The sequence below is a fragment of the Dermacentor albipictus genome, chromosome 4 (assembly GCF_038994185.2).
Source record: "Dermacentor albipictus isolate Rhodes 1998 colony chromosome 4, USDA_Dalb.pri_finalv2, whole genome shotgun sequence".
NCBI lineage: Eukaryota > Metazoa > Arthropoda > Arachnida > Ixodida > Ixodidae > Dermacentor > Dermacentor albipictus.
Window position 1 is genome coordinate 85,195,643 of NC_091824.1, and position 26,761 is coordinate 85,222,403.

General features: G+C 46.5%; 1 protein-coding gene across 8 annotated transcripts in view; it reads left to right on the top strand.

The window, feature by feature from the left end:
- The window catches only part of GluClalpha (glycine receptor alpha 1), a 689,081-nt gene that overhangs the window by 515,732 nt on the left and 146,588 nt on the right, over window positions 1-26,761 (top strand). For all 8 annotated transcript variants that reach the window (XM_070537219.1, XM_070537220.1, XM_065430835.1 and 5 more), the window contains one exon: window positions 19,322-19,401. The gene's annotated coding sequence lies outside the window, so the exon portion shown is untranslated. The remainder of the gene's footprint in view (window positions 1-19,321; window positions 19,402-26,761) is intronic.

Below are 26,761 nucleotides of genomic sequence, written 5' to 3' on the forward strand. Positions count from 1 at the left end.
ATCGCCTGTCATGTTCCGACGTGAAAATTCGACGCCTAAATTTTGTTCGCGAACTGGTCACGCGCGGCGTCAGGGGGCATAAATGAATAATGAAAACTGAAGCACAGCGCGGAAGTGATACAAAGAAATTCTAGCACGATGGCCAAGCAAAATATCTTGTACTGCGTGTACAACAGGCTTGCGTATACGTTGAAATAAAACTGCAAAGCAGGGTGTAGTACACGCGTAAGAAGACTAGGTTTCTTGAATCAGTACTGTACGCTTTGCATTTACCCTGCTGAATAAATAATTTGTTCCGACAGTGCGTGTCTATTTTATTGCACCTCTAGTGTTTTCCCCTTGCTATATCAATTGTGTTTGCCCCTTTTCCGTAGCTATCTATATTACTGTCGCTTTTTACTTTTTCAATCGCCTTTCCATGGCCGCGGGACAGTGCAGGTGCCCACATGAAGGTGGACATAATAACAATTCACGCCGTTTTCGTTTCATTGACCTACAAGTCTACAATGACCTTACGGCTTCTACTTTTTTTGCATTTCGCACGCGCCGTACGTTGTCGCACTTTGGCTTCCGGCTGATTCTGCGGTGACGCCTGAGGTTTTCAAGTGTAACGTACGTACGTACAGTCTATAGTAAAAGTTTATGGGATGTGGTTTCCCCTTCATACGTGAATTTCTGCACTGTTAAGGCATGGCACTTCGTATTTAATGAATCACTGTATATGTGGCGAAGGCCACGCGCTCGAACGAAGGCTACATGCTGAAGGCGAAGGATGCATGCTGGAACATTTCATTTGAGGCTGTGTGACCACGCTTCGCGAGAGTTCAGCTTCTTGGCAGATCCTGCTTCCCGTAAACTTTTGCGGTTGATTGTCCATACGTCACGATTTCGCCAGTGGATTGCGCGGCTGAGCATGGCGGCATTCATCGAAAAGAAAGTGTCCCGCTTCGTTTGCCTAAAAGCCAATCTGTTGAAACTGCTGCGCTCCAAGCAACGTTCGCAGATAAATTACGCCTGGAGCTCTGGCGACCTGTCAATTCAAGTGGAGGAGGTGCATGAATGCTAAGTGAGCACAAGCTTTGAGGTCCTGCGGAGGAAGATACGTAAAAAAGCAAAACCCAGAGCAGGCCGTATTGCGTAGTCTTGCAGGCAATGGTATAATATCATTCATTGCATTCTCACACCATGCGGTTGCGACCATGTTTTTCAATAAGCTAGACGTGCCAGTTTTGCATTTAAAGTGCAGATAGCGTGAACTGCTTACGTTTAGCATACGTTCGACAATCTTTGCTTTCTATAGCTATTTAGGTGCTGGTCCTTGTTTGGTTGCCTCGTGGCAGTGCGAGTCCGCTTGCTTTCGTGAACGTGCTTCGTTCTCCGATATATTGACGTAATGATGATGATGACAAGATGTATTTATTGAGGGATGACTCGAAGGCCCGTAATGGGGAATAGGAAGAGGAGGACGGAGGCGTATTCAGAGCCGTCCTAGGAGCTGCCCGTCCTTGACGAAAGCCAAGAGCAAGTCCAGAATGACCCTGTCGGAATCCGTCGAGCCAGTAGCCGGTCTAATCCACTCCTCGTAGGACGACACTCGCACCGCCCCCAGGTGGTGGTCCCGCTACTGAGCGTGTCGCTGGCGCTCCCAAAACAGATGGGCTGCGGATGGCAGCGTGGCCATGTCACAGTCAGGGCACCCGTGTAGCGCCTGGTGTACTTCTTGGTCCGCGGAGGCTGTGGGATGGCCGGGTTCCTGCGATGGAAGGGAGTTGGGAGACGGAGATGGAGGGTGTCCTTTCCGGCGTGGCCGGTACCGCCGCCACCTCTCCAGCACATCCGGTGTGAGGACGAAGCCGGAACGGAGCCTATGCAGCAGCACCTGCCCCTACCTGGGAAGACGTAACACAGTCGTACACCACGTCTTGAGGTCCACGCGAGAAAGAAACAGATATGAGTTTCGTAATAATGTATGTACGTGAAAATATTAGTAATGTGAACGTGGAAATTTATAACCGTGTTGCGATTTCTTAAAGAAATATCGTCTTTGCTTTTTAATTTCGCGTCAGAATACACACATGACGGGGCACTCGAATCGTAGCTTGGATGTCTTTCACCAATCTGTACGGATAGCTGAGGGGAATTTGGCTGTCAAGCATGACTCTTAGGCGTAAGAATATCGTCACATTATCACCGCATCTTCATATTGGCAAAAATATAACCAGTCGATTAATCGTAAATTGATTACATGCTCGCGCAGCAGCTTTTTGTGCAGAGTTACGACAGGTGCCCAATCCATATCACATTAGCCGGTTGTAGTACCAGCAAGTGCGTGGAAAAGAAGTTTACGTAGGAATAACTGTACTTTGTCCGGCTTGTTTCAAGTATGAAGTTGTTGTTTCTTTAGTAGCAAAGAAGGCATACACCATCAATATCTGGAGCGTCAATAATATCAACTATATGGATTCCACTAGCGCAATGCTCATATCTATCTGTACCAGCCATAGTAACCTGACTTTGTCAAGTTACATAATCTAAGGTTATGTGTGTTGACTTGACTTGACATCGTGTTTATTGATGTTTATCGTGCTTTAGGCATCCCTAATGGCGTGTCTCTTAATTTATTTACCGTAGTTTTCACTTCTTTTCGTAGCGCGTTGCAATGGCGCTGTGTAATGTCCGCGCAAGCAGGTGAACTAAAAGTGGTTAGCTCCTGCACTCATGCATCTTTGTTTAGGTGTCCAATACACGTGAAAAGTGCGCATGCAGCTTACATGTAAACAGTGCTCGCACGAAGGCTTAAAAGGGAAAGCCACTCCACCTATGAGCACAAACGTCTGCTAAGAGTTATGCTATAAACAAAGAAAGAGAGAGAGAGAAGCTCCGTGGCTTCAAATTTACGGCAACAGTAGGAATGAGAACCGAGTCAGAAATGTTCGCACTTGTATCCGTAGTATACGCTACAGAGAGCATGGCACGCAAGTGAGCTCGGTCGCGTCGACACTGCAATCTGGAACCCGACGCGCGGCCGCCCGTAGGTGCTGGAGATGCAGTTCCGATCACTCCCGAAGCCTTCATCAGCGCCGGGAAACGGAGTTACAGACGTGAGGAAGAGAGAAAGGCTCAAGCGGGTGGCAATCATTTTCGCCTTAGCGGGCGCCTGATGAGACCGCGCCGAGACCGCCTCCGTCCATCACCCCCCCTCCCCCCCCACACATACACGGAGAACTCTCCTTGCACGATGCGGCCCTGGCGAGGGCGAGAAATAAGGTTTGCGAGGCTCGAGGAACGAATGATAGAGTGCGGCTGCGGCCTGCGATTCCCCGCCACCCGCAAAGTGGATCGCCGCTTACGCTGCTGTAGCCGCGGCGATCAGGGACGACCACCCCCTCCCCCCTTGTGTCCTCCTCCTTCTCTTTTTTTTTTTTCTGCGTGCCACCGGGCATGCTGGCTGATACCATCTGGGCTGTGACAGATCGCACAGGCCGTATACGCCGCAGCAACGCTGTTGTTTTCCTGGGACGAGTGTGGCGGATCGTAGAAAAGAAAGCGACATTCCCAGGATTCGCCAGCGACATCCTGCGGGTCTTCCGCTTCTGTCGTTGTTGTTTTTGATTAACTGTGAGGCTACCTAAGACTGTAGGATTGTCAAACGCCCATTAGACACGCGGACGCGGCCCTTAGAAACTTTCGTTAAATGCAGGTCTGTCGCATCGGTCATCGCAGAACAGAAAGAGGATGGACTTTATGGTTAAGAGGAATCGTTCTTGGACATCAGCCTTGTCTGAGAGCGCATTGCTTGTGAACTGCTTGCCGTTCGTCGTGTTTAATAAAAATAATTCTGGATTAAGATTTCTGTACTACGATCTACAATTCTGCCATTGCTTGTTAGGTTAAAGAGTCCTCTTTTTTAATCACGTGAATAACAGCACGCATGAACTGTACTTCTAACCCTGTTGCTCTTTATTCTCTCTCTCTCTCTCTTTCTCTCTCTCTCTCACACACACACACACACGCACACAAACACACACACACACACACACACACACACACACACACAAACACACACGCTTTACGAAAAGAGACGCCGTACTTGACTTGTCATAGCTCGTCGGTAATTTGTTATATAGATGAAAACAAAAAACAACCTTTCTGGGAGGCATTATGTTTATCCAGTATTCCACAACGTAATGCTTTATTGCTTCAGTCAATGTACAGCAATTTCATGCAGAGAGTCATAAGAAATCGGAACAGAAAACCACCATAGATTTCAGTTTTCCCAGTGTTTCATGCTGAAAGAGAGCAACTGAAGTGATGTTTGAATCACTTTTCTTACACCGAAGCGTAAGCACAGTGTGCATAAAAGAAAATAAACAAGGACCCTCTACCCACCCCGCCGGCCACCGGCTTAGTCACTGTGTCTACTTGTAGTTCTGTTGTTGAACAGAGGGTCACGTGCACGACTGCTCACCTAGGCGGCCACATTTCCCTAGTAGCGACAAGGTCGATCCGAATAGTTCACGAATCTTCGGACGAAAGGCGGTTCAGAACAAACTGTGAACGACATCAGCAAGGTTGGTTATGCGAGCATCGATTGAAGCGCGATTATGTTTGACGGGAACGAACATTTGGAAAGAAAAAAAAGCGTTCTTTAATTACCGTTAGATTCATTCGATGGAAGTAGGATTCCTGGTCAATTCTGGATGTGCGTGACAAGTAAACAAAAGACAAGTTTTTTTGTTTTATCGCTATCAATAAATACCTTTTTTTTTTCAGCGCCCATTGAAAGAGCTTCTATCACTTCCAATGCAATCTAGCTATTGTGTGCAGAAAGGCGCGCTCGTAAATCTCACCTGTTACAATGCGCCCTCCTCACACGTTGTGCTATTTTGCTTGACGACGTTAGTGTGAATTTAGTGACGCGGGCAGCTTCATTGCTTCTTAACCTGTTCAGTCAAAAGTAGTGAGTTACGATCTCCAGATGATTGTCTACTTTATTTGTTTTCGTGCGACTGCGTGAGCCGACGGGCTTGGCTTCCGAAGATGGGACCAGCACTCTACACCAAAAGATTTCGTCGGCCTCCAAAGAAAGTATGTTCTTGGCAGAAATGCGATTTCGGCACCTGTACGACTGACCTTTTCCTGCATCGCTTTCCTGCAGCCCAAAACGCCCACAAAGTAGAATGGCGGGGCATTTGAATAGACAGCTCTAACGGCAAGCTACCAAAACAAATTTCGCGTCTTTGAGAGCAAAATGGCGTCAATTCTGTTTTTAACGGATATGGCGTCACATTATTTTTTATTCCGTTTGAAGTGTTCCCTCGTCACACAGATGGCGCTAAACCCCATGAACCGCCAATAAAACCGCCATGTTTTGAACGTATGGGCTTCTATTGAAGCTCCGCTATAGGTAAATTTACATTGGCAGCGACATAAAAAAAAGTTACAGTCGGTTTTGGCTGCGCCAACCACGGAATATAGTGCGAAAGCACATTTTCTTGGAACAAGTTAGCCATTTTCTTGCACCAAGTTGGGTATTGCTAGGCCGTTGTTTGGCCGGTTGCTAAATAAATCCTTTGCAGTCGTGATGTCATTGTTAAATTGTCGTTTTACTGCACACATGATACGCATACTCACGCACACTGGGTTGCATAAGGCATACAGTATTACTCGGTGGACACTGGACGAGCAGGATTGCAGACTAGCACAAAGACCATTATGCGGTTTCACGCCGAACTGGACAGTGTTGTGGAGCAGCCTTCGCACTTGCACGAAGGGTATGCGAGGCTAAATTATGTGCTCCGCTATACAGTTGAGCGGAGGGAGGTGGGCAGGCTTGGGCGGATATCTTTTTCCATTGCTCACAGAGTACAAAGGCACTTTCAGGCTAGCGAAAACTTGCACGTTCTACACACCTTAAACGAAGAGAATTCTTCAACGCCGGGAAAGGGACAAAGCAAAGGTGGCGTACATGGGGGCTGTGATGCTGTCCAAGTCCTTCTTATACAACAGTCTGTGACACATACGTGTTGTGCGTGTGGCAAAGCCAAGCAGGTTGTCGATGAAGTCCCGCTTGAAGATAGCCGTCGCAGCCGTTGCCAAAGACAGACGTTCCTCGTCCTTGCGATGCTGGCATGCAACGTCCGCAGCTAGTCGAGTTTGTCGCTGATCATCCGTTTCGGCAGCGCGCTTGGCGCCCTTGGCACGCTTGTGCAATCTGTCGTTCTCCAATCGCTTCCTTCGTTCTTCGGCAGTTTCGTTGACATTTTCAATGCCACGAATTGTCTTCCTTCTTGCTGCAGTCGCAATCGCAGGGCCATATCGTCGGTCGACTCCCACTGCCTCTGTAACCGAGCTCGTTGTTCGTTGCGCTTGGCGCGATGAATATCTTCTTCACATTTCCGACTACGATCCCGATTCACTTTTTATGTTGATTCCATACATAAGCACGTGGACACATGTGTGAAAAGAATAAGAAGCTGTGCATGCAAACCCACGCGAGGAAACGCACGTATAAAGAGGCTTCGCACAAACGGAGGCGAAATCGAGGTTAGTGGGCTAGTAGAACTTTTGCACTAAAAAAAAGAGACAGAAAAAGACAGAACAGTTGTGTGCATTTTTTTTTTTTTTTACCGTTCAGGTTAAAAGTACCTTCGGACTCGCCGCTGTCGTCCAGCGGCTATGGCATCGCGCTGTTTAGCTTGAGGTCACGGCTTCGAACCAGGCCGCGGCGGTCCCATCCCGATGGGGGCTGACTGCAAAAGCGATCGTCTACTGTGCATTGGGTTCACGGTAAAAGGGAACCCAGCTGGTCACAATAATCCGGAGTCACCCATTATGGCGTGCCCCATAATCTGGTCGCGGTTCCGACATGCATAATCGCAGAGTTTAATGTAACCTAAAATACCTTCCGGTGATTAATTTATTCCGGTACCTCGCAATGCTGCGTTCCTTCGTAGCCCGCTTTGCGGCTTCCGGACATAAAGCCGCCGTAAACTCGCTTCGTCGGTTTCAACGAACAAGCTTTGACGTCGATGCAACCGCGACAACGAGGGAAAGAAACACGTCTCCGTCGTGACGTACGGGCAAAGTTCAGAGGCGCGTGCCAAAGTTTTTTTTGAGAGGCTCGGTCCTCTCTCGCCGCGTGTGTCCGCCGCCCGTGCCCCGGGGCCCGTTTGCGCCACTGCACGTGTGTTTGGGAAAGAACAGAGTGGAAGGAGGGCCGGCCCGTGAAGTAGCGCAAAGGCAAATGTGAGAGTGGAAGGGCTTTGAAGGTACGCGGCAGGTTTGCTCTCTGTTCTCCGCGCGCGTGTGTGTTCGGGGGTCCGCTTGAGTGGAAGCCGCGTTCGGGCGATAATTAAAGCGGCCCGGCTAGAGTGCACCCGCGGCTATACGGTTGCGGCGATGGCGGCTCGGGGTTCCAGTGCTCACGAGCGGTTCTGTGCGCTACTCCGTTGTTTCGCGGTGTCGGCGCCTGAGTAAGTGGAGCTGTAATTGAGTGCGATGTGTCCCCGCCGAAGCGAAGAAAGGAACCAGCCGGGGCTGCGTGGCCCTCCTAGGGCACCCTCTCTCTCTCTTTTTATCCGGCGCCTAAGAACCCCCGGCCTGTATCAGCCGCTGGCGGCTTGCCCTGCTTGCGTCGCCCCCCCCCCTCCCCCAACCCTTGTCACTTCCCTTTGTTCGTTGGCTCGCAGCGCCAGCTTGAGATCTAGCGCCTACACAGGCGAAGCGAGGCGCCTTGCGTGACAAAGACAGAGGAGCTTGCTACGCAAGCGCACCACCCAATGCGTGCTCTCACCCTCTCTCTCCCCTCGCCTCCTTATTATACGAAGCGTTTCGGTGGCCCGCGAGAAGCACGCCGAGTGGCGAGCTGTTGTCGTCGGCGCTGCTTGTTTCAGTAATTGGCGCGAATTCACCAAGAAACACTGCCTTTTCCCTCTTCTCTACGCGCACGCTATGGACGCGAACCGCGTCAAGAGGCTGCGCACCGAGTGTGGTTCAAAGGCCGTGTAGCTCCGGTTAATTACTGCTGCTGGATTGATTGTCATCCTCCCACCCCAACACTCGCCCCTCTATGAAAGAAACACGCCTGTGGGTGTACCCTGCTTGTTCGATGTAATAGGCCTGCTTAGAAACGCGAAGGAGGAAGTTTTGGCCAGCTGAAAATCTTAAGTTTGATTTTTTCTTATTATCAAATTTTGCGGAGGTGTCATTATGAAGCAACTTGCACCTCATGCAGTCTATCGAAAAGGGGAAACAATGCGAGCTCTTGAGCGTCGCCTTCTTGGTTCCAGGAATAGCTCACGGCAGTTCCATAATTCTGGCCAGAGGCTAAGACTATTAAAGCTCCAAAATTCAAGCTCGTCATCTTTAGTACAAGCGTGCATGGTGTTCAACTTGAGGAGTTAGTGCGTCAGAAATAAGAAAATAATTTCTGCGTCAACTTTGCCACTTGAAACTAGACTGTATGTTACTTTTGATATTTAAGTTCAGCCAATGAATTCCTTTTATATTAAGTTGGCAAATATGGCTTCCTTCAAGAAGGAACAGTCATTTTCTTGATGGTAATGCAAAATAGATTTTCTTTTTCAGTCAAAGGAATACTTGGTGTGAGGGACATCGGTGAATGTGTGGTAACTGTAGTTGAGGTCAAATAATTTAATGTTCGCTAACTTCTCAATCAATTTCTTTGAGACACATGTTGTTACTGCTAATAATCAGCACTCGAGTCATGTACAACTTCCGTCATACTTAACCCGAACACGCCTTAGTGCCTTATTGCTTTTCCTGCATAGAATACCAGAAATTTGTTATTCAGAGTTGCAGGAACCATACTAACGCGAGTAAGGCCGCTCTTCACGATAGACTTCGCGAAGAACGCCACCCCTATCGCTCTAGAGCGTACGCGGTTTGTTCGTGCTCATCTCTCTTTCTCTCTATCTCTCCCTTCCACTTCCTTTCCTTTTTTTTATCCCCCTTAACCCTTCCCCCCTGCCGGGTAGCCTACTGGAACTACCTCTGGTTAACCTCCCTGCATTTCTATGCATCCTTTTCTCTCTCTCTTTTTTATTCAGGTTCCTTGACTTGATGGTGTCATTGTGTCTTTCTTCAAAAGCTTTAGATGATTAGTCGTTACAGACTGCGTTTGTTAAAAATAAGCCACTAGAGCTTCGTCATAACTTTTCACCTTAAATCTAACGGCGGCACATTCTATGCAAAAATTTAAGAGCCAGCTACCCATTGTGGACAACGGCCTAATTAGCTCTACTGTTTCTTTTTTCTTGTGATATAGGCTGTGCGCTTATTAGAAACTGTGAGAGTGGCACCTGTTTCAAGGCGATTATTTTTCTACAAATATATCTCACAGACAAACTGTTCTATTCAGGTTTATGGAGCAGTTGACGAGGAGTGCTCGTAGGGAACTGTAATATGAAACGCCAATGCATTTCTCCACAACAATGGGCGGGTATGTTCTGAAACGGGCATTATTCTCTGGATTCCTGCCTAGTCAACGCGCATTGATCTCTGGTTATAGCTCGACAAGTTAATTTCATCAGCAAGTTCACCTCCCCCCTCCCCCCTATGAGAAGGGTGCTACTTCGTATGTTGACTTCAATTTACGGAATGAGTTACAACACCCAACGCATGAAATAGGACTGCACAGACGCACTTGTGTTGCCATCCTTCTTCGAATAATGTGTTTTGTTGCTCTTTGCGCGAATTGAAAACCATTAACCTGGACCAGTAGTTTGCCACATTAGCATCTTGCGGTGACGAGATAAAGTAGAACGCGTGGCTCTTTCGTACGATAGTAAAATGTTAAATTGATTGATTGATTGATTGATTGATTGATTGATTGATTGATTGATTGATTGATTGATTGATTGATTGATTGATTGATTGATTGATTGATTGATTGATTGATTGATTGATTGATTGATTGATTGATTGATTGATTGATTGTGCTGAACGTTTCAAGGCAACACGTGAACTATAAAGGTGGCCGTATAGCGAAGACCTCAGAATAATTTCCACCACCTGAAGTTATTAACGCGCACCTAAACCTGAGCGCACGAACGCGGCAACAGCCGCTCGAAAACACGCTCGCGATCACGTGATCAGCAGCTGACCCGCGCTCACACTGCGGTCAATCTCTTACGTCGATCAGTGTCGCTGCGCACTTCGTCGGATTCCCTTTCTTAACACCGCGGTCGTGTCGCGTCCATTGTTTTGCCAAGGCGGCTATGGATTGGCTATCTCGCTGACGCGCTGCAACTGCCGGCAAAGACGTCGCAAGCAAAAGGCCGGGGTCGCCAGAACACGCCACTGGCCGGGGCGGGACAGGTTGTCGTGACATCATAAGCCCGTGACGTTGACTGATGGCGTTTTGATTTCGCACCCTAGGCCGAGATTATCTTTGTCCGGAAGCAAGCCTGTCGTGATGACGGTCGTTTTGGGCCGCTTGTTGATGCCTCCGCTCGCTGGTCGCACCGCTGCTGCTGCGATTGCCCTTGGTCACCGCCCCGCTCGCTCCCTCTCTCTCTTATTTCTTCTTTCTCTTTGGAACGCGTCCGGGTGCGGCATATCTGTTGTAGTGGCTCACCGCTGCTCGGCCCTGCCGACCTCCTCATCTCAGTGCGGCTGCTCCGGAAGTCGCCGTTCAATAACGCCTTGTCGGCAGAAATGTCCCCTTCGCTCAGCGGTATATCTGACAAACACGGCCACGAGCGATTTAGCGGTCACTCTGTTTTACCTCTTTTTTTTTTTTTCTTCACCTTCGCGGCTGCGGTTCGGTGCACCGCGGAAAAATGGAAGGTCGCGAAGTTTTTTCGGACACCGTGGTTTGCAAGCGCACGCGAAGTGACCTCGACGCGTAGTTTTCTTTTTTTTCTGCTTTTTTTTTCCTCTGTGTCGTTGGCATTTGCTGTGCCTCTGTGCCGTTGGCGTTGGCATTTGACCGCATTTGCTTGTCAGTTTTTGGTAACCGCATATGCTAAGAATACCATCGCTGCGCCTGAACATAAACTCCATCAACGAATATCGACGCATCAGTAAGCCCTATTAATGAGTTATTGAACTTAATAAAGAATGCTGTGCTCGCAAAACTCCTTCCCTGCCGTGATTTTTTTTTTTTAAAGGAGGTAAATAAGGTAGATTATGAGTAAAGAAACACATACCCAGATTACCGTGCCGGTAGTGTATCACGTCCGTATAAACGGTAACGCACTGTTGACACGGGAATAGACGTCCGAGAGAACTCCACCACACACAGTTGCTCTCACAAAACGCTAAATCTTTACTATAATCTTTAAGAGAGCTGACCGTAATATACACGCACAAAAAAGAAACAATTTGTTTGTGTGTTTAGGAAGTATGGTTATAAAAGCGGCTTGCAACCAAAATCGAAAACAAGGAACGCACGCATAGCAAACGCAATAGAATGAATAATAAAGGCGGTGCGTAGCGCTGTAGAGCACCGAGCTGTAGAGGTAACGCGTGGAACTCGCTGAACATAAGTGCCGTGCAAGTTCTGATTAGGATAGCGTAGCACCAGTTTGGGGTGATACTACTACTACTACGAATAATAATAATAATAATAATAATAATAATAATAATAATAATAATAATAATAATAATAATAATAATAATAATAATAATAATAATAATAATCCGTCACTCACAGGTCGAAAATTACATCCTTGCCACATTGAAACTGAAAAATTTAGGAACCCACTCATAAAATATTTTGGGGCTTTGACGTGCCAAACTCACTGTATGATTATGAGGCACCCCGTAGTGGGGTACACGTATTTATTTTGACCACCTGCGGTTGTTTAACATGCACACAATGCACGGTACACGGGCGTTTTTGCATGTCGTCCCCATCGAAATGCGGCCTTCTCGGACGGGATTTGATCCGGCAGCTTCGGCCTTCGAAGCGCAGAGCCCAAGCCGCTGCGATAACCTTTTTAATTTTTTTTCTGTCTCTCTCTTTCTCTCTCTATTTTGCTACGTCGTAACTGCGCAATTTCAGTGCTTGTGTGTGATAAATGTACTAATGTTTTCTTTTTTTTTCGACGCTAACATAGATAATAATTTCTTATAGAGGCTAGAAAGAAAACAAGCAGTGGGTATCGTCCATGGCACCGAAACCTCCTTTGGATGTGGATGTAATGGTTAAAACTTTATAAGCGATGCAGAAATACTGTCTCCCTCCATCGATAACCGCATCACCCACTCACTCTTTAGGTACTTTATTTAATAACTCTTTCTTTGCTCGCTGAAATATAACTTCATACATCTTCATTACCAATCATGCGTTCAGCTTGACTAAGCGCGGAAAGGCGCCTGGGGCAGAAGGGACAGAAGAAGCACCTGTGTAGATCACGGCAAGTTGACGCAGGCTTAGCGAACAGAACGGGTTTGAAACAGAATCGGGAGAATCAGTGGCAAGGATATTTTGGGCATGACATTGCCTGACGACGGCACTGTAAACCCCATCTGGAATACGGTACCGATTAAGGCGAGTCCTACGTACTATGCACCTACCTGGGCCATGATTACAACGCACATTTGCTGCAGCAAGCAGCGAGCGTACTGCCACCAGTCGACATAGCACCGAAGGCGCTCCGTAACTGCCGTGCATGCGACAGAACATTCTTAACGTGAATGTGACGCGAGTGGATCGAGTCAGCAGTCGAGCTGAGAGCCCGACCCGACAGCGTTAACACCAATTCGCAGCTGTCGAGTTGATATTGTTGAGGGCGTGATCGCGGAAAACGTTGCTGCACGCGTTGCTGAGTGATGTTCTGGAAAATATACGAATAATTGAGAACAAGTTTCGCAGCCGCCGCAAAGCCGCGCGACTAGTGCTTGTTGCTCGTCCCTGCCGTTCGGTACAGTAGCCCGGCAACCGAGACGCAGCTGACCTGAAACTTCGGTAACGGTGAAATCTGACTCATGCTGCATGTCCTATACACTTAGCGCCAGGAGACGATTCCATTGGCGCGACTACAGCGGGCGAACTTTCGCATAAGTGCGCCTTTAATTTGTTGCGTTCTTTTCGTTTAATTCCTGTTTGCCTCGATTTGACTCGTTTTCCGCGACCCCGAGCGCACATTTCTCTTTCGCACGTTTCTAGCACTACAAAGTTTGAAGCGACCTTTCCTTCATCGCTCCCTTTACGGTCGGAACGTCCAGAGCTCTCTGAAAACGCATTTGTCTTCGATCGAGTGAACTATTCAGTTGGGGAAGGCCTGACGGATAACGTGAGGTATAGGACAGCCGAAGGGAAACAAAAAGAGGAGCAGGCAGCTAGACGCAACCTTAGAAAAAAAGAAAGTGGTTGTTACCTTCTCTCGCCGCTTATATTTCTTTCTTCTCGACTTTTATGCACCTTGCGACAGCTAGCGGTCGCACACGGGCATGAGCGGAGCTGCGAAGAGCAGGAAGGCTGACCGCATTGAAACCAGCCGATGGCTTTTCGCTGTACCGCAGAAACACTTTCCCATGCCCGTGTTAGTGCATCAGAATCTTCTGAAGCCCATTTGGCTCCCGTGCGCCAGCTCATCCTTCCTTTTTTATATACTATTGTTCTATATATTCTCAGGCTAACGACAACTCATTTGTTTATATTGTAGCTGTCTCTGTTGGAGTGGCCGTTGCTTGAATGTGTATGCGTGAAGTCGCGAGGGAGATGCTTTGCATGTCTACGCCAGCGTCCAAGAACGATGAAAAAGAGAGAAGAAGAAAAGAAAAAAGAAAGCCAGTTCGCATAGGAGATGTGCCAGCGAACGCGTGTATACGGAGGAGCTCGAGTAAATCAAGAGAAAGCCCGGCTCTCCCTCTCCGTCCTTGCGGCAAAGATGCAACTGAAACCGTTGGCCAGAACAACACAAAGGATAGCGATAGAAGAAAGAAACGCCCGAGAGCCAAGGCGGTGTTTTGCTTCTCAAAGCCGGTCCACGTGTATATAGGGCATACGTGAGCACAATACCCGATACGCCGTGAGCGTGCCAGAGACGCAGCGTGACCCCCGGGACCTCTCGAGTCAATTGGCTTGCTTGCTTTCATTTTTTTCTTTCTTTCGTGCGATCCCTGGGAGGAGGCAAAGGGTGCCGGCCCTTTGACGCCTTGTCACTCTATCCGATCACGTCGTTCCTTGCTCCACTGGCGCAACTGTGTAACCTTTCTGCTCGGATCTCGTTTTCCGGTGGTGTCTCAGCAGGGAACGTCGGATAACCATCGAAGCACTCGATGATGATTAGAAAGGCTACCCCGCGCGCATAATACAATCAAAACCACCGTCAAATGTTTAGGGAGAACATTTTGTTACATTGTCTTGCACTTAGGGAGACAGTTGGGGCCCAGGGTAGCGTGGCATTGTCAGCAGACCGCAGGCATCCGGGAGACCATTGTGACCGGGTAGGGGCGAGACGATTTTTAGTGCGCAACTTGCACTGTTTATTCCATGGTAACGAAGTAGGAAAGAAGAGAATACAAAGGATATATTGCCGGGCCGCGGATATATCGCAGGCGGGATTATGCTCACGCCAACGTCACTTGGTATCTACTCAGTCCCGTCGGTGATTGGCGGCTGCTCCCTCTCTTCTAGGCGATGTTTCACGTGCTTGCCTCTGCTGGCAGTGACCCGTAGGTCCCGTTTGGTTCGAGGACTGAGGGCGTCCCCTTGACTCTCACAGTTCGCGGAAGCCTCATAATCATATCATAGTTTTAGCACCTAAACACCATAATTTAATTAATTTTGGCATACGCAAACAAACACAAACAAAGACAAATAAATATTACATGTAAAGCGATATACTGCGTTATTTCTTATAAGAACGGAACATTGCGCGGGAAAGGGCTTGCTTTTTAATTCAAATTACATTCAACAATAATACCCACTCAAACTGCGAATAGTTTATATTGTAATCTTAACTTCTACGATGTATTCTTTAGGACCTCCTCAATACGAACGAGTTTCGATGACCGCGGAAGGCGAAAACCCTCGAGTGTATGTTTCAGGCACCGGGTGTCCGAAAATAAAACTGGAGTACTGCGGTGGCAGTGTAATTTATAGCTCAAGCGTACCTTTAAATCTTGGAGTCCCATTCGTTACCATCATTGCGATTTATATCTATTCCCATCTCAAGTTTACGCCACGGTGACCAGGAACTCTTGCGATGTTTTGAACAAGTCTCCGACATTTTATCTAATAAAAGAAATTACATTTCACGTCTACACAGACGCAGCTATTATATAAACATTCTCTTTTTGCAAATGAATGTCTTGAGGCACGCTTTCACGCGCTCCATGTGCCTGATTCTGTGGCACGTTTCCGACATTGCGAAACAAACATGGAATGGAATGTAGATAGGAAAAGTACTCTATTCCTCTAGTGCGAAATTTTTGGTGCCAGAGTGTTCTGAATTTCATATCTCGTTTTGCCCGTTGGTGATACATCGTGAAACAATGTTTCTCTCCCACCGCCGATCACGTGCTAAGCACGTCCGATTGCATCCGCGTCGTGACGTAAAGGACACCTTCAGTACCGTTATGTTGTTTCACGGACCAATGGCGTCATGGGAATTCGGTAGATCTGTCACTCAGCGTAGGCTCTCATATCCGCAGCAGTACGCGCGTGTTGGCAAAACCATATGCGCATGTATTTGTGAACACGTAAACAAATGCAAACATGATATAAAAATTGCACGCGCCTACAAACTCCCGCACGCTCTCAAACACTAAACATCCACACAAAAATCAAAGTACTGAACACGAACGCATAAACTAACGCAAGACACGCCAGGCAAGCACAACGCAAGCACATACGTATTCAGGCACATACGTATATTCAGGCACATTCGATCGCACGATAACGCAAAGCACGCTAATGCAAAAAATTGGAACAGACGCACACAAGCACATGCAAACACACACACACACACGCGCACACACACACGCGAGCACACACACACGCACACACGCACGCACGCGCGCACGCACACATGCACGCACGCACGCACGCACACACATGCAAACGCATACACTTACGCTCCCGCGCTATCACACCACGTACACACACGTGCAAACGCACGCCAGGGACACGCAAGCGCACACAAATAAACATATTCGTGCTTCCGACGTGAAGCTCCATTTGTAAATGCAACTGGTACTTTCATCACCCGTCTTTGCGGGCGATTCCTTTCAAGCAACATCATCCCGATCTCGGCTTCCCGCCCTCGCTGCGATGTTTCTTCCCTTCTTTCTTTCGCTTCGTTGCTTGGAAACGTCTGCTCGGTTAGTTTATTTTCTTTCTGTTCGCGATGACGCAGCCGCGCTGTTCTCGAAGCGCAAAGAGGAACGGAGGAAATGTGTTGAGAATTCGGCAGGATGCGAGGTGTCTTTCATTTATTACGACACGCTAGCCCCTATAAGAGAGGGAAGAACAACAACAGCAAAAGATTGACGTGGCAGCAAGTGTTCAGAGAGACAACATCAGACCAGATAGACAAGCTCGCCACTACGGGCGTACAGATGCGATGTGAGGTAGCGTAAAATAATGCGGGGTAGGATGCGGAGGCAGCGAGAGCGAGGAGGGGGCCTCACAGCCATAAACAAGAGAAACCGAACGCGGCAGCCGTAAAAGTCAAGGAATATAGAGATGCAAACGGCTGTGGTTCCAACGGCCTTAAAGAAAGAGATAAAGAGGGGGGAGGGGAGGGGCGAAAGAAAGCAACTCGCAGCTCGGTACGCTCGTATTCGACATTGTGCGTCTGTGTCTCCTACGCTGAGCGCAGCGGCAAAGAGAAAATGTTCAGAGAGAGAGAGAGAGCATGATAGGCATTACAGACACAGAGCGTCACAGCCGGCGGTAAAATAAAGATACGAACGCAGCTCATAACGATAGCAAGAGCAAGAACGAAAAGATTCACAAGGTGGCCCCTCTCCTATCCCATACAGGGTGTCTATACGCTCAGTGGGGAAAACAACAGCCCCGTTCGCTCGCCTTTTGGTTTTCCTCGATGAGTCGTTTGCGGCCTACTCTAGGGCTCTCCGGGGACACTGGGTCGAACGTGCTGCAGACCGGCTGGCTGCTCGCAGAAAGGAAAGAAAAAAGGGAAGAGAACAAAGAAATAAGGTGCAGGGTACGACGGGTAGAAAGAATCAAAACAAGAAAGAAGCAAGGGGAGATACGGGGGCGCAAATAGCGAAGCTTTCCGGGAGGAGGAAAGCAAGGAGGTAGAAAAACACTGGAACAGTGGAACATTGGCGTTTGTTATATATACGGCGTGACGGAAGTTGGCAAGGAGAAAGCAAGAAAAAATGAAGAAGTAAAGAACAAGAAAGAGAGGGTATAGGCGCTGCTGAGACGAGTAGGGGAACGGGAGATGCCTCAATTTATTCGCCGGCCCCTCAGCTCTTGTCTGAGCTTTGTCGCAACCCTCCCGATCTAGCCTTTTTTTTTTGTTTCTTTTCTTTGTGTGTTTGTCGTGTTTGTTCTCTCACCCGCTTTCCTGTGTTTAATTTATTTTCTTAGTATTGTTCTTTTCCCCGTTTTCTCCTTTTTCTCTTCCAGGCTTGTTTCGAGCTTTGCGAACTCTTCGATGGTAACTGCATCGTGCAGCTTTGGGCCAGAAATCCTGCCTCCTACGAATTCTCCCCCGTTCCCGTGTTTTTCTTCCTTCCGCCTCCTTGGGCCGCTACCTTCGGCGACACCTCGACTATATTTCACCGGTCAGGGGCATGTTTTGATACGCGGCGTCTACCGCGCGTCAGATGTGCGTACATCCTCGGATTCTTCCGGTGGCCGTCGTCTCTCTGTTTTCCTTTCCTCCGGCCCTCACGGTTGCCCCGTCTGTTTTCCTTTCTTCTCGTGTCTCGTCTCAGCCTTCATATGAAAAGAAGATGAAAATGAAACAAAAAATAAGAGCCTAATAAAATGAACTTTGAAGATATGGGACTGAAACGTGTCGCCAAAGACGAGAGAAAAATCCACCCCTCCTCACTCTCTTTTTCCGCACGCCGCGCGAGCCTTTCTTTCTTTCCTTCTTTCTTTCTTTCTTTCTTTCTTTCTTTCTTTCTTTCTTTCTTTCTTTCTTTCTTTCTTTCTTTCTTTCTTTCTTTCACTTCGTTCTTTCACAGGCCTCGTGCGTGACCTAATGAAAGCAGCAATTACTCCGCGTCTCCGGGAAAGGCGCTCCGAGGGCTCGTCTCGTTCGGTGCGCTCGCAGAGGTATATACCCCCCGGGGATTTGCTCCCGAATCTGAAGTGCGACACGACGAACACGACACAGAGTTGAATGAGAATTAAGAGTAAGCTAAGAGATAAGTGGGACGATAATTCACCCTCAACCTGTACCCCCACTCCCCCCCTCCCCCGCTCTCCTCTCTGTTCCGTGAGCTGCAAATGAAACGTATAGGCGCTTTCGTTCGCATTCTGCTATGAAGTAAAGATCGCTGAAGAGGCTTTTCCTTTTTTTTCTTGGCTTTCTCGAATAACTTGTGTGCGGCACGCCCTGGCATTGTGGGGAGGGCAGACGCGGCCACCAGCGATGCCGCAGTACGAAGTGGTGGAAGGCTAATAAGCGTGACTGCAATGGAAATGTACTCTGCATTGAGCTTTTCCAGTGATGTTCTGTACCGTTTGTCGTTATTTGGTTTGTCTCAAAGGAATCTACCTCTGTGAATCTAAATTAAAATTAGATTATGGGGTTTTACGTGCCAAAACCACTTTATGATTATGAGGCACGCCGTAGTGGAGGACTCCGGAAATTTCGACCACCTGGGGTTCTTTAACGTGCACCTAAATCTAAGCACACGGGTGTTTTCGCATTTCGCCCCCATCGAAATGCGGCCTCCGTGGCCGGGCTCTGTGAATCTAGCGAGTGAGATGTAATGCTGCAGTAGTGTTGCAGTCATGTTGCGCCAAGTCTTACATGTTTTCCAGCACAATGACGCTACACTGCTTCTCGCTATAAGTAACCATTAGTAAAATCTGCGAAGGGAAAACCACTGCGTCATCAGGGAAACATTCATGGTTATTTATGGTACAAAGATTCAGCGCTCACACCCTGTGCCAGAGATACCGGCAGCAAGCGTCTCAAGGCATAGTGTCTCTCCTGTGTGACATAATCTCAAAAACACGATGTGCTTTATTTAGGAGGATCGGAACGAACGCCTGCGTATCTTTGTTGCCACGTAGAAAGAGTTTGTTGTATTTTACAAACACTGTTCATGTGCAAAACTTGTTATTAGTTGTGGTTTTTATCCTCAGTCCGTGTATGCACCGATTTTCTTTTTATTTATTTTTTCTCAATAGACGCGGCGAAGATGGTGGCCTCATCGAAGAGAGAAATCATCGAAGCTTTCCACGCGACATCCGGAGTACACGGCGCATGCGTAAGTTCAACTTCCGTTGCATTATTATGATAAGAAAATAAAATGAAGCTGTTGAGAAAAAAAAGTGCGATGGTTTAGGCCGTCAGTGTTCGCAAGTTTGTTTTAACTGATTAGTTTCTCTGACGATGTGAATAAAGACGTCGTGCATTTCCCCTTGTTTAGCTCCACCATCTTTATCCACCTTTTTCCATCGAACAGTTACCTTAATGCGAATGCCGTGTGTGATGCTGTGTGTGATGCTGTGTAGGTCATAATCAAACCTTGTGGGCACCCTCGCGTCATGGAGTAGTGCAGGTTCAGCACGTATATTAATAATAGTTTGTTTCAGTATAGCGTAACAGGCGTCTGCGTCAACGTAAGCAAAATACATCCAAACAAACTACATGCCTGTACCCGGAGATGCCTTTAGTATGGCGTTTTGTATCGCCGACGCAAAGGCAACGCTAAACTCGCTGGACTTTTCTGGTAGACAGACATAAAACACTTTCTCGGCTACGTTAAAGTCATTTGTAAGGCCCTGTGGTGGGAGAACAGGACAACGAGTCTCAATAACAGCGACAAAACATTGCTAACACTTTAATCTCGAAATAACATGAAAGTATGCCAAAGCCAATTTTAACAATAATTTTTTACTGTCACGACTGAGATCAATTGACAATGGTGAAATCATATCAAAACCGGGCTGCTTTGCAAGGGGTCGCCAGAATGGCATGCAAGCTACGCAAGTAAGGCAAGGTCCTCAAGGCGTAAATTAAAAGACGGTGGACGTACATAAATAGATAGGTTCCTGCTGTCTTCTGCGCATGCCTTCTTTGAACCTGTTGTACCACAGCCTACGCAAGGGCTTTACGTACGCTATGCTAAAACTGTCTATGGTGTCTTTCAATTAACTGACTCCTTATTACGCTTTGCTGACACTGTAGAGACCATTATACCCTCTAGCTGGAAATAATCCTGCTTGACAAAGAAAGCAGTGGTATGTAAATGTATACGGATATGTATATGTATATGTATATGTATATGTATATGTATATATAAATGCACATGTAAATGTACTAATAGTTATGCGTATAGGGGGAAAACGTTTAGGTAGCCACTGTAGACTCTGCTCTCTCAAAGCCGTTTTTTTTAAGTGCGAGTACTTTTTATTTTGCATGCTTAACAACGTGAAGGTGATAAAGTGCACATGATAACATAGAGAAATGGCCGCGTATGCCAAGATGCATATTTGTGAGTGGCGCTATAAAATGCAAAACGAGCCATGCGTGAAACGTCGTCTCCGCTGCTTTCGTCCGTTCGGCTTCTTTTGCGCCGTTCTCAAATGAAGCTTCTTGCTCATAAATTCCAGCTTTTCCGCGTAACACCAATGTAAGGTGAGCAAGCGTTCAGGAAAAAGAAACTGCGAAAGAACATTGTGTTACATATGACACGAAGTGGTATGAGCATTTTCGTTCGGTTAACTGCACCCACGTGCGACATAGGTAACTTTAGGTCAGCAGTATCTGAGTAACGTGGACGTCGAGTTCACAGGGATACAGTTTGTCTTATAGAGGCTGGCGCAGTAGTCTCTAAATAAGAAAAGGGACAGGCACAACATTGCGAGCGCTTTGCTTAGAGCATGCGTAAATGTTTTATGCGCCTCCCGGATTGCGCTTCTCACAGGCGAAACAGTTTCTTAGTACGTTCTCCCAACAGCCAACATTACTCTCCATGTCTTTATACCTTAGACAAAGTCGAGAATGTTGTGATTACCAGGATTACATGATAAATTGTTCACCTGTTTGTTGTCGCCTATGTCCTGTGTTAAACCCGCTTCCTAGACGAAAAATGTTTGTTTCAAACCACACGCAGGCGCCGGTAAGAAGGTACATCGGGGACGGCCGGAAAGTCGAGAGGGGATATATGCGAGACCTTTTAAGCGCGAATGTGGTATCGTTGAGACGCCTACCGTTAACAAGTTAGTTCTTCCTTCACGTGCTATAGCGGGCAACATTTTTGATTAGGGACACTAACAAATTCAGTAGCGCTAGAGAGACTCGTTTCCCCCTCACTTGATTTTAGTACTTACACTTACAATGCAATTCTTTTTCATTCAAGCCACACGCGTGCTTATACAGCCTCATTTTTCTATCCTCTTCCAGAAAGGAGCCTTTTCTTTATATTTATTCATAGTTATGCAAACTTTCATGCCTTGCGTAATCTTAGGCTGAAATTAAACAATCGTACCTCGGCTCAAAAGAAGGCTGGTATTGCCGATAGCGTTTTCATTCTTCTTGTATTATGAAAAGCAGCGAGCAATAATAATATGGCCTTAATTTAGCCCATGAGTATTCATTGCCTTAGCCATGTGAAGGTCAAAGGCACCAGGCATTACGAGCGCGAGAGTGGAAGGCAAATCACAAGAGCGACGCTTCGTCTTTCTGTCCTTGCCCTGCCATTTTTGTCTCTGCTCTTTTTTCTTTTTCTGAATGACGCCATAGTTTGATAACAAGTTCAACACCACGCCGCCTATGGAGGGTTCGTGTGTATATATATATATATATATATATATATATATATATATATATATATATATATATATATATATATATATATATATTCTACTAATGTCAAAACGTTGCATAAAAGCCCTGTAAAGGAGGCTCACTTACACATACGCCGTACATGTGGCGAAGTAGTGCTTTGTAAAGAAGGAGAATAAACTAACACAATACGGCAGACTGCGCGCCCACGCGTCAATGACGGCGACAAACAGCTCCAATATATGCAGCCCATCTCATGACCTTCTGACATCAGTCATACGACTGTAGGGATATTTATAGCAGCAATGCTCAACGTTTAGCTTTGCTGAAATGCCACCGTGCACTGCTCAGTAGCTGTTAGTCACTTCGTGCTTCGGCCCAAGCGCAAAAATTCATCCACCAATTCGTGGTTGGGGTTACTACTCACATTGTCAAACTTGCAGTTATTCGGCGCACGAGATGAATAAGCAAGGAACAACCCCTCTGAAGACGCAAACCTTGAGTGCAGGAAACCGCACTCGCAGTGCGGGAACCCCTCCATCCGGGAACATCGGGCTTAACGAAGGCATATAATGTATAAGTACGTCATCCTCCTCCTCCTCCTCCTCATCATCATCATCATCAGCAGCAGCAGCAGCAGTATAATCACAATATTTATAACCTCTGTAGGTCAAAGGCATCTCCCATTGATCTCGAATTACCCCTGTCGTGCGCCAGCTGACACCATGCTATGTCTGCAATTGTTCTTTTTTTTGTTTACTTTCATTACACCGCCAAGTTACCTGCAGACATAGACCATGCTTCTGTTCTCTTGGCACCCATTCTGCAACTCTAACAGACTACCGGTACCTATATTATAAAGGAAAGAAATGTCGGTGCAACGAGTACTTTTATTAAGTCACGTATTTGAGCAACGCGCAACAGGTAAGCACTTCACAATAGTATTTCAAGAGAAGATTACATTCATAGCCATAGTTATGTGGGATTCTAAGTGTTGTGCCAAGAAGATACAGCACGATTTGTCCACGAAGGATTTAGCGCCAATAATAATTAAAAAAGGACAACAAAGAATGGAACGAAGTAATAGAAAAAAAGTCGTAATTTTATATTTCTGAAAATATTATTTTAAATAAAAGAAGTGAAGTTATGAAAACAGCTGTCAGATAGCGTGAAATAAAAGGAAAGGTAGTTAGCCAGTTAGTTAATTATCTAGTTAAATAATTAGGTAATTATTTATTTATTGGTTAGTTAGTTAGTATTTAGTTAGTTAGTTAGTTAGTTAGTTAGTTAGTTAGTTAGTTAGTTAGTTAGTTAGTTAGTTAGTTAGTTAGTTAGTTAGTTAGTTAGTTAGTTAGTTAGTTAGTTAGTTAGTTAGTTAGTTAGTTAGTTAGTTAGTTAGTTAGTTAGTTAGTTAGTTAGTTAGTTAGTTAGTTAGTTAGTTAGTTAGTTAGTTAGTAACCTCTATCTTGGCATAGACCTTTTCCGGAATTCCGTCACGTGGCTTGAAGAGCTTTGTAAAAGTACCTTCCACAGAGGCCGATTAACATTTCAGTGACCACGGGAAAGGAAACGCAAAGTGTAAATCGCACAAAGTAAATCCGCACAGAAAGCTGCCCAATATCCCTGAACCCGAGCGACCTACAGTGCTTGGAAAACGGTGAACGGGAGCGGCGACCCCGCAACGCCGAGAATAACTGTGGTGGCCAGCATTAACTTAGCGCGTGGTAGCGTACCACTCATTATTCATTCGCGAGTTCTGCTGGAAACTTCGAAATGCCTTTATTCTTCCTGCTGGCCACTGTTGCCACCAAAAAAAGAAAAGACATCGAAATGTAATTCGGTCGGAGTAATTCATGTGCGTTCTATCTGCGCAAAGGCACGTCGCCATCATATTTGCGTAACGCGTGTTCTTCGCTGAAATGCATGCGTATTAAAGTAGTCCCGCTAAACCGCGGCCCCACATTCGCAGTGCGAGGTGATACCTTTTAGCATGACTTTCTTTTTTATTCAACCCAACGTTTTCAGAGTCGCAGTTTGTCAAACGCAACCTTCGATACCTTTTTGTTGCAAGTAACGCACGGCTTGTGTTTTCACGCCCTATGCGAAAAATCCGCGGCTATAGGTTTCACCAAGGATGACGATTTGAGTCATGGCGTGGCAGCTGCTCCGGCTATACTGCGCTAAATAAACGCACGATGATATTGGTTTGGAGATGTGTTCCGCCGACTTGTACTACGCTGTGCAAACTGCGCATAGCTGTGCGCCGTACAGTTCAGACAGTGGGCCACGCTAACCACACTGAACTGTGCGACATACGGCTTGCCGATTCTAAAAGTTCAACCCTTCCCCTCAACTTCAAAATTTACTAACGTTATTGCTAATCCTTCGTTCGAGAAAAAAAAAGATATGTGATCCAGAAATATGGGCCTGCAAAAGCCTCGGGTATGGATTGAGTGGCAGTGCCCGAAAGTTGAGGCAGTACGAAGCACGCATGTTATGCGCGCCATAATCATGCGTAACAGTGCACATTTTACAGCGATTTAGATTAATCTCTCCAACAAGGCGTGAGTTCGCGCTGCTACGTGAACGCTCTCATGCTTCAAAGGTCACCTAATACCCCTTAATTCCCTTTTTTCATCATACATTCGGAATAAGTTCGAACTAGAAAGTTGGAGAAATTTCAGATAACTTCCGCCCAATCATGTGATCCGTCTGCACCAAAGTGCTTGCCTCGCGTCAGGGAGCGAGACGACCACTAAAAAGTGGGTCCTTCGGCTTTCAAGGTATTATTGAAGCAAGCTGGGGCAAATTACGCAAATTCTATTTGCACTTTGGAGATGTTTGGTTATTTAGCAGTGTGCCTTTCTAGACTACCAAGTGCGCCACTATTAAACTTGGTAGGCGTACTATATGTTTTGAGTAGGACACGACATGGAAATACCAAAGTTCTGGGTGCCATGACAGCGCCGCATAGTATTACAGAATATTGCTAATTGATCTTTCTTTATTTAGGTGTAGAGTCGAGAGAGTTGTTCGTAAACTACTGAGCTTATCAGAACTTGAGAAACTAGAATGTGTGTCATGACAAACACGTTGAAGGCACTTCAAAGTCGCAGGTTCATCGGGTTGCCATACAATGCTACATGCATACAAGTACCGTCGTGGAGCCTCTGAAACGATTCTGTGCGCATACAGTTAAGTATTATAATTGTAGTTGTCAGCACACAGTCTGGCACGCCTGCTTAAAAATTTGCACTCGCATGCAGGATACCTCCCTGCGTTTAGAATTGGTTGGTATTTTCCAGGAGCAGCAGTATTATTTTACAGCGCAAACTATTGTAAGTACACGCGCGTTCAACATCGTCAGCGCCCGCGCAACCGTTGTGGTGGTGCAGGCGTTTGTCGCCGCATCGCGTTAAAACCCTGATGGCGTTTACGGGAGCGGCTGCGGCGATGATTCGCTCGGTGCGACCGGCTGCGCCAGTGTATGCTTTAGAATGCCGGCGAGCACTCGCCAATCAGAGAGGAGCGTACTGGTTGAAACTAGACCGCTATGACACGTCATTTACACTGAAATGACATGGAGCAAGCAGGACCTTCAGAGCCCCCACGCGATTCAGTGCGTTCGAGAGCGGGAGCGAGAACAGAAAGCCTGCACCACAGCTAACGCTTTAAACATTCGCCGTACAAACCCGTAACCGTCCTGTAATATATATATATATATATATATATATATATATATATATATATATATATATATATATATATATATATATATATATATATATATATATATATATATATATATATATATATATATATATATATATATATATATATATATATATATTCACATGCAAATATGCATGTGAAACGCGTGAGTGAGTGAGTGAGGAAACTTTTATTGTAGGTCCGGCGAGGACGCGAACTCGTCGCGCACCCGGCTAGTCCCAACGCGTGAGAAGAACACAGAAGATGTAACTCTGAACACTAACTCCAACACAGAAGATAATGATTTCTTAAGTAATGATGGATGCGCGGTTGGTTTCGTGCATACATAGAACAGAACTTATCGCTCTTGGAAGAAAAAAACTGTCGTTACAGTATCGGCAGTGAACGTCTCATTGGGAAACAAGAAATATACCAGAGACGTAGATCTTGCGCTATTCTTGTTCACTATGCCGAAAGAAAAAAAAACGAGAGAAAACAAGCAACCACGCATGGTGGCTGTTCTGTGCAAAGAGGATATGCGACACTAATTAGCGCATTAATTTTGCGAAGACCAAAGCAGCTCGGAATCTGCTCCCAGTTGAACTGGTACACGTCCCTTGCGCGCCTGCTCTTCAGAAGCAGGTGCTCAGGGCTAAAGAAGGAACAAATGAAAAAAAAAAAGAAAGAAGGATTCTGCGCGGAGAAAGATTTCATAACACGCTGAACGTAGGGAACGTCAGGAAATCAATTCCAGCCGAGGAACGGACAGGATTAGGAATCCCATGTCTCTAACTGTTTCTTCTTATTCGTATTCCGACCAGGGCATTAATTCGTTTCCGTTGTACCACGCTTTCTGCTCACCTTACAAGCATTGCCTAAGCCCTCAGTTTCGACCATTTGTCTTGTCGCAAGAATCGAGATACTGGTCTTTCTTCTTTTTTTCCTCTCTCTCCTTTTTTTGCGTTGCCCAGCAAAGGGGTCATTGTGAAGAAATTTCGAACTTATTTTCTCTGTTCGTCTCCAGATATCTTCATTTTTTCTACGTAAAAGAAAAACGCTGTCAGTTGTATTTCAGAAAAGCAGTTGCAATCGAGGATGGATTTTCATCTTTTACTCATGTCGCTTTT